Below are 9,529 nucleotides of genomic sequence, written 5' to 3' on the forward strand. Positions count from 1 at the left end.
AGATAGCTAGCTAGTTGGTATATAGCATTTTTTACAACAGCTATTGTCACAAATATAGTGTTATGATCACCTCAATAAATTGGCAATCAAAAATGATAAGATTACTTGGGGCACCTGTAAGGTGCGGCGGCCCGAGTGCCGTAGGGCGAGGGGCAGGATGCACAGACTCTACCGACTGGGACGAACATTTATTAACAAACGACACAATGGCACGCTTATCACAAACAAGGAACATGAAATGGTTAAAGTTAAACAAACACGATACACAAGAATACATCTAACAAACACATTACATTCAGACATTACGCCAACAATAACCAACATCCTGCACACTTTAACACGCATTTATATACATTAAGGTGCAGGTGTATATACGAGGTGCAGGTGTGGTTACAGACAAGACAGTCCTCCCACTGCACATGGCGGGTCGAACCACGTGAATCGCGGGAGGCGAGCGTTCCGTGACAGAACCCCCTCCCAAGGGGCGCGGATCCCGACGCATCCGTCCAATGAACGTGAACCTCCAGGTACCGTGTACACGTACACACAAACACAGCATGGCAGTGCCCGGCGCCCAGGCGGGCCAGGTGCCGCCAGCAAGAGAGACCTCGCGGGGAGAGAGAGAAAGGCAGCTTCCCTGCCTCTCTCGGGGCAGTCCGGTACACTCCACCACACGTTGCGCCTGTAAACACAAAAGGCGCAAACAGAAACACACAATAGCACCAACACACAAACACAAGGCGCTGTGACGTGGCGCCCGCCGTCCCCGCAGGCTCCTTGACGTGTCCGTGGCCTCAGCGGACACGCGGGGGTGCACGTCCGCCCCGGTTCCAGACATCCCTAAACGGTCCTCCTCTTTCCCGCCGCTCTAAGAGCGTCCCAGAGGCGGGTTGCCTCTGAGGCTTTGGGCAGACCTTTCCAGTTTCGCTGGCGAGTCAGCTGAGGAGAAGGGTCTTGGGAGATCCCGCTGGCTCCACGCAACCGCCCTCTTTCTGGTGGTTGTGGTGCCCCTCGGTCCTCCCTGGCCCGGGCTCAACCGCCTGAGGCCCCCCCCAAGAAATTCCTGGGGCTGTTCCCCTCTACCTCCGGAGAAGACGCAGACAACGGTCCTCTCCCCAATATCCTGGGATCCAGGCAGAGGTGCAGAGGATGTTCATGCACCCCCCGCTAGGAATTACTTTTTTTGTCGAGGGAGAGTGCGTGCTGTAGCGGTTGGTTATTCTGTAACGTGTGCTGTAACATAGTCAATGTTCACTGTATTAGTGTTCACCGTATGTGTTTAATGTTAATCGTTTCTTGTTTGTATCAGTCGTGAGTGATTCTTGTGAGTGCCGTTAGTGTTTCATGTTAAATGTGAATAAATGTTCGTCCCAGTCGGAGGAGTCTGTGCGTCCTGCCGCTCCCCCTACGGCACTCGGGCCACCGCACGTTACCGCACCACTCTGATTAGCAGGGAAAATTAATGAATTAATTATTATTTAAGGACTATGTTAAATCAGTCTTGACTCATAAAGTCACAAGTTCAACAATGTGATTATTACTTCTGAAACCCTAACTAAATAAATAAATATGGCAGTGTCTTTACTTAAAATTCAAAAAAATCCATCAACCCATTGTATAGAGTACATTGTATTAACAGAAAACTTTTTATCCATCCAATTTGTGTTTGCAGATGTCAAAACAATATGGATCCATATTCACTGTGTATTTTGGTCCAAAGAAAGTAGTTGTCCTGACAGGATATCAAACTGTCAAACAAGCACTGGTGAATCATGCAGAAGAATTTGGAGACAAGAGACATCAGTCCCATATTCTATGACTTCAGCCAAGGATTCAGAAAACCTTATTCAGCCAATTTAGATGATGGAATGTGTGTGTGAGTTGATCATGGTACTATTTAAATTTTAATTAGGTAAATTATTTGTTTTTCATTCATTATTTATTTACTTTTTTGTTTTGATTTTTTTCAGAATAGATGGTGACTAGACTTCAGAAGAGTCCTAATAAGGAGCCTCCTGCTATTGAATATATTAGCCCAGGGTAATCTGTAGATAAACTACACCCTGTATGTTAATAGTGACTATGTGGAAATGTTCAAGTAGTGGTGTGCTGCCAAGAACTAATACTAAGGACTAACTGTTTCATATCCTGTTTAAGAGCCTTATAGGAGGGTAGAAACTGTTCATCAGCACAGAATGAGGTAGACTTCAAGAAACTAACTAGGAAGTAACAGAGACAATGACAGCAACAGCAACACCAAATCTAAACACAACTGGCAAACCAAAATAACCGACAAACTGGAAAGCAAAACAGGGCTTAAATAACCAAGACTGATGAAGATCCAGATAAACATTACCAGACACGGGTGAACATAATTACAGCTGGGGATACAGGCTCGGGGGTGGAACAGAACGAAACCAAAACAAGAGCTTGACAAAACCGAGCCAAGTATACCAGGGACAGAAACCAAACCAAGCACGTAAATATGTCGCCGTGGGAACTGCGATGCCTGTGACACACAGTGAGCAGGCTGTGTGCTGGGTGGCTACTGTCTAGCTGCATCATTTTCATTTTCCCCAAGCAGCAGGACTGATGGCTATCCTGTAAGGCTGGAGGTTTGTGGCCTATGATGGATTCTGCAGTCCTCACTACTCTCTGGAGGACCTTCAGTCACTTGCAGTGCAGCTGCAGTACCAGACAGTGATGCAACCTGTGGGTTTGCTCTCTGTTTTAGATCTATAAAAGGTGGTGAAAATGTCAGGCGGCAGGCCAAACCTCCTGAACCTTCACAGAAAGAAGAGGTGCTGTTGGGCTGATCTCACCAGTGTGTTGGTGTGGTTGAACCAGGTGAGGTCATCTGTGAGGTGTATACCGAAAAACTCAACCGACTCTTTCCCCTTGGGATACGTTGATGTATAGGCGAGAGTGACCACCCAAATGCAGCTTCCTGTAGTCCACAATCATCTCCTTCATTTTACTGACATTGAGCTGGAGGATGTTGTCGTAGCAACACTTTGATAGAGCACTAACCTTGTCTCTGTAGGTTGACTTGTCTCCCCTTGTGATGAGGCCTAGGATGGTTGTGCTATCAGCAAACTTGAAGATGATGTTAGATGTGTGTTTGGCTACACAGTCATGTGTAAATGGGGAGTACAGGAGGGGGCTGAGCACACAACCCTGTGGAGCCCCTGTGCTCAGAGTCAGTGTTGAAGAGAAGCTGTTTTCTACTTTCCCCACCTTGGGTCTGCATATCAGGTAGTCCAGTATCCAATTGTGGACCAGGTACCTTGCGTGGGTTAACTGCCTTAAAGGATCTGACCTCCTCAGACACAAAGCTCTCCTGATCTACTGGGAGTTTTGCAGCAAGGGGGATGTTTTCCTCAAACCGAGCATAATGAGCATTTAGCTTCTCTGCAAGTGAGGAGGTCAACCCCCCTATCACAGTACCAACTTCCTTTGTAGTCAGTGATCATGCAAAGTCTATTCCACATATGTCTGAGAATTCATTGATGTTAGTGCCAGCTGTGTCACAAAATATCCACCAGTCTGTGGTTTCAAAGCAGTCCTGAAGTGTGAAGGTGGCCTCTGCACTCCATTGATAGACTGATCAGAAAACCTTTTTTCCTGTTTGAGTTTTGTCTGTATGCAGGCAGGATAAGGATGGAGGTGTGATCAGATTTTCCAAAAGAAGGGCAGGGGAGGTGTTTATATCCTGAAGGAGAAGTCACCCAGAGTGACACCAACAAGGGAAACATTAATAAAACAAGATTCATGGTGAAAGAGCATGACTAAAGTGTAAGAGAAGAATTAGAAGAAAAGGGGAAACCGTTGTGAAACAGCCAGAGGGAAGCCAGGCCAGCAATGTTCTTCATAAAAGGCCATTTTCTGAAGACAATTATTATTTTATGTTATTTTCCTTATTAATCATGGTTATAATTTGGTTTTGCACTGGAATAGATCATAAGCAGTTTCCCAATGTGTGTTTCATCATGAATACCTGTTTTATATAAATATTGTAAAAACATGCAGTTGTCTCACAGTTAAGATGAAAAACCATTCTGCATTTTGTGTTTACATTTACATTTATGGCATTTCGCTGACATTTAGCTGTTTAACAACAAAGGTTTAATGATTTCTGTTTATGATCAAGGAATTCTGTTTTCTAATGGTGAGAACTGGAAAGAGATGAGGCGCTTTGCCCTTAGCACCCTGCAGGACTTTGGGCAGGGCAAGAGAGGGAGTGAAGAGAGAATCATAGAAGAGATGTGGAATTTGAGGGAAGTGGTGGAGAACTTTAAGGGTAAGAGACATAAGTATATATTTTCTATTTTACTCTTACCAGAAGTAACTATTTTTTGTAGTTGAGCCAAAAATGTAATTATCCAAATTATCCATAATGTAATTATCCATTTATCCAAAATGTAATATATGGGAACATTTAACATCCTGTTATTGGTTATTGTATAAATGCCTCAAATATCACCTCAGCCATTGTATATGGAAGCAGGTTTGAATACAGTGATCCTCGGTTCCAAAACATGGTAAACCGAAGCAATGAGAATATCAGGATCACTGGTTCAGCTTCTATACAGGTACCCTGCTATGTTTTTGAATAAGCAAGAGACACAAAGATAGGATGATGTATGGATAAATGTAGGAGGCACATAACAAAATGTTAATCTGTGTGTTTGTAGCTTTACAATATGTTCCCCTGGCTTCGGCTCTGGCTAAAGGACTGGAAAATTATCATGGCAAACTGTGAAAAAACTCTGAAGCATATAATGCAGCTTGTGCACAGCCTCCAGGAGACCCTGAACCCTCAGGAGTGCAGAGGCTTTATTGACTGTTTTCTAGCATGCAAACAAAACGTGGTATGTCCTTCTTGTGCTGTATACAGAAATGCTTAATGTGTCAAGTTTTATCTTGTACATAGTGCATATACAACCACTCATATTTTGGAGTATCCATATGACCTCTGTAGTGGTATGAACTCCTAATTTATAATTCTGCACTCATCAAATTTGTTATAGTTATAGTAAATTAATGGGGCACCATCGCATATGGAAATATTTTAATCAGTCTCAACTGGAAGTCGCAAGTTGTCTAACTCGTGATCATCCACCACAGGTTAGAAATGCCACCAGTGAAGCCACAAACTTGACAGCTAATGGAACGTTGAACTAATCAGCAATCGCATAGTGTATAATACATTGAAGAATAGAGGGAATAAAGAGAGAAACCAGATAAAACAAATGAGAATATTTGTTTAGAAAACAAAAGTAATCTACAGGACTAACTAGAAGACGACTCAATCTGACCTTTAATCAATAGGCAACTTAAGTTAATTTATATAGCACTTTTCATATACTGTGGCAATTCAAAGTGCTTCAGTAGCACTATCTGGCTGCCAAATGGTGAAACAGAAAACTCTCGTTTGCATCTCAGTGGGAGATTTTGAGTTTGATCAACAATCGATAGGATGTTTAGCAACTAATCACCAATTCTAAAGGAATTAATGTATTGATTCATATAGGTAATATCATTTTTAAAAACAGACAGGATAAATGAGAATAAAGGTCATACAGGGATCCCTAATAACTGACAGCATTACCTAGAGAACTACTAGATGTGAAGTTTAATTGCTAGTACTACAGTAAGTGGAAGCAGTAGTGGAAAGACTAACAAAATTAACATGTTTTGCTTAATTGACTATACTTGCACAAGGAGCTCTATGAGTGTGGGAAGCCTGATTGTCACACTGTGTAAAGGAATTCCCTGTTCGCTATGTCACAAGAATGACAACATCAAAGTTGGCTTTCAAAAGGCCGTTATCACTTCTTATTATGGGGCATTTGGACAGTTCCAGCAGCCTGGAACATTGTCCATGTGTGCGTGATGCTCTGTGTGGGACAAAAACAAGCACACAAAAATCACACAATTCACAATACAGATAGGGGCAATATTCATGGGAGACAGGAATGTCTTTCCCTTGCTCCAAAGCAAGTTCAGTCATGAACTGTCAAACACCTGTTTCAAGCTTGGTATACACCTCTTTAACTGGTGTTTAAACATTGATAATAGCAGTATTTATACACATTGCGTTTACAATTGGCAGAGTGTCCTTGATTGACTCTCTTAATTCAGTGGAAAGTTAAATGTAACACTGTTCAGATTGCAGAAAATAAAATTAAAAATAACACAAATGTACGATGAATGTGAAGACCCACTGTGCTGCAAATGAAACGTGATGCAAATTCAAAAAACGCATGCAACTTCAGAAACCCTGCAAATAACAGCTACAACACGACGGACATGTTTCTGAGGACACGGAGAGGGAATGGACTCCTATGAGACCAGTGGTGACCGAGTAGCTAATGAAAAATATTTATATTTGTGATTACCATGGTTATATCGTTTGTTATGGATTATGTTGATACAGAATGAACAACTGATCTATTCATGCTCAGCAGTTTTGCATATTTAATTCTGCTAGGTTGTAATGCAGCTTTAAAGAACGCTGATGAAAAAAAAAATCCCATTTAACGCGACTATGTTTCTGGCTTAATACGTAGTTAGTTAGCTAGCTAGCTAGCTACCTTCAGAGTGTGTTACTAATTTACAGGATACACTATGTTTTTGTTCAGGTTTGATAGTTTAACTGGTCTGCTACAGTGACCATCTTGTCAATTGTCTTATTCTTACTAGTTAATCTCAAGTGTGTTGTTTTTACATACATACAAAATATGGTTTGAAATCAATAACGCTCTAAAAGTAGGTATATGGACAGAAACCTAGTTGTATTCGACAGAATCTCTTTAGGCTGAACTGGAGTTTAAAATAGTAACACACTCTGAATGCATCTAGCTAGTTATTAACTGGCAGGATCAGGTTTATATTTCTGTTAGTTGGGATTTTGTTTTATCAGTGTTCTTTAAGGCTGCATTCTTTACAACCAAACATGTGCAAGAATGCAAAGCACAAATAGGCCAATTGTTCTTTCTGTACCACCAGTGACAAAACTTTGGAAATCACAAATATAAATTACTTTTCACTGGCTGTTTGGTTGAATAACCCCTTTTTGTGTCCCCCTGAAACAACACTTTCATTGTGTTGTGACTGGATTTGTAGCATTTCTGAAGTTGCATGTGTTTTTTGAATTTGCACTGCATTTCTGAAATGTAGCATATGTTGTCATTTTGAATAAAATGTTTTTGGAATTTGTATAACATTCATGAATTTGCATTGCATTTCTGAAATGTAGCACATGTGTTTTGATGAATGTGTTTAATGTAGTTGCAGCATGTTGGGTCTTCCTGGCCACCATACAAATGAACATGGATGAAACAATGGCTTAAGTTGGCAAGCATAAATGGAACCTTATGATTTTAAGCTTCTTTATAGGTTTTAGCACAGCAAAACTGGTTCCTTAAAAATATAAATAAAATGGGACTTCTTAAGAAAACCTTTTCATGCTTGTTGAATTGGTTCACTGTTAGGCCAGCTGATTAGGCTTGGTATGGAAAAAGCCAGTGGTTTGATGGTTTTCAAACATCTCTCTATATGATCCCTGGTATTACTCAGTTGTACTCTGATGGAAGAAAGTGGTCTCTTATGTTGGCTGACTAATTGATCCCTTCTGATTATTGGTTAGGAGGCTGGAAAAAAGAACTCATTGTTCCATGCACAGAATCTCCTTCAAACTGTTTCCAACCTGTTTGCTGCTGGTACTGAGACAACCAGCACAACGCTCCACTGGGGCATTCTGCTTAATGGCCAAGTACCCCCACATACAAGGTAAGAATTCCAACTGCAATGTGAATATCCAGTGTCCAAGACATTTCTCCAATGAGGAAGACAAAGAGGTGCTTGATGGTGTTTGAGGGTTTACCATGGTTGCTTCTTGTATTTGTTTATATTGTAATATTGAAAGAGTTGATTGCTTTTGTCTTCTTAAAAACACGAGACAATATCTTCTGTTGTGCTCCAGATCAGGTACAACAGGAGATTGACAGGGTGGTTGGAGGCCGCCAGCCAGTGCTGGATGACCACAAGAACCTGCCTTACACAGATGCAGTCATCCATGAGACACAGAGACTGGCAGACATAGTACCCATGAGTCTCCCTCACACCACTACCTGTGATATTAACTTCCAAGGCTTCTTCATCAAGAAGGTCAGGCTGTTAGATTAACTGAGAAGAGTCTAAAAGCAATACAACAAAAGCATGCATAGGATAAAATTATTAAATGTACGTAGGAGACTGAGAGCTGAAACTGGCTGGTTTATAAATATAACAAAGACATGACAAAATGGCTGCGTAAATTTAAATTTTGCACTGTTGTCATACCAGAGAAAGCTGTCACTAGCTTCCTGCTTAAGCTAAAACTGTGATTCTTTGCAGGGAACCTGTGTATTTGCTCTTTTGACATCCGTGTTGAAGGATGAGAATGAGTGGGAGAGCCCTTACACTTTTAATCCAGGACACTTCCTCGATGAGTAGGGACATTTCATTAAGAGAGATGCCTTCATGCCCTTCTGTGGAGGTGCACTGAAATCATTTTCTGTCATTGATCTGGTGCTCCAGATTTCATGTTGTACTTTAAATGTCTGTCTGTGTGTCTGTTAAGGGCGTAGGGTGTGTCTGGGAGAGAGTCTGGCCAGGATGGAGCTGTTCCTCTTCTTCGCCACTCTTCTGCAGCACTTTCGTTTCACTCCTCCACCTGGCGTGTCTGAGGAACAGTTGGACCTCATGCCAGCTGTGGGCTTCACGTTGACCCCTCTCCCCATAAGCTCAGCGCAGTAAACTACTTGGCATAATCCATTCACTTTTAACATGTAAGGGTAGTATTTACATTCAAGGTTGGAATAATATTGGCAAAATACTATTTAAAAATTCACAGGCACTGGTGCAACCTGGATTTCAAAGTTCATCACACGTGACCAACACATTCACATGTAACTCACTTATCTGCCCCAACACTTGGCACCTAAAATTAAACCCTCATCATTCATATTGCTGAGTAACATTCAGTTTTATAATAAATGTATGATTTCTTATATGTGAATGAACCTTAATAATTTACAGTAAATATTAACAGTGCTTTTAGTTTTTCATGCCAAGTCAAGTTCATAGTCATCCCTCAGTATAATTCGTATATACATTATTACAAATGTTTCATCTGACAGTAGTGTGACACATATGAACAACATGGGAAGTCTGCCTCTGTTTTGCCATAATCTTCAAATAAAGTCTAATATTTCTACTGCACAAGGTATGATGCATTTCACTGTAAACACTCTCATCATCTGGAAACATTTGATAGAAATTGTTGCATCTTGTCCTCCCTAAGATGATCAAGTTTTTTGTTAGTGGATTGAAATAGTAGCAATGTATGTTTTAAATTTGTCAAAATACCTTTAACCAGGGCACCATGCTAAATGTAGGGAAATATGTTAATTATAATTGAAGTGTAATTACTTTAAAAAAAGCTTTATATTAATTCAGTCTCACTCAGGTTATGGTTAGTCAG

General features: G+C 41.1%; 1 pseudogene; it reads left to right on the forward strand.

Moving 5' to 3' along the window:
* The first annotated feature begins 509 nt into the window (after nucleotides 1–509).
* On the forward strand, nucleotides 510–8,816 carry LOC145655507 (cytochrome P450 2K1-like; annotated as a pseudogene).
* Nucleotides 8,817–9,529: the final 713 nt, after the last annotated feature.

This window comes from Electrophorus electricus, unplaced genomic scaffold (genome assembly GCF_041902795.1).
Source record: "Electrophorus electricus isolate QZ-2024a unplaced genomic scaffold, ASM4190279v1 Scaffold27, whole genome shotgun sequence".
Lineage (NCBI taxonomy): Eukaryota > Metazoa > Chordata > Actinopteri > Gymnotiformes > Gymnotidae > Electrophorus > Electrophorus electricus.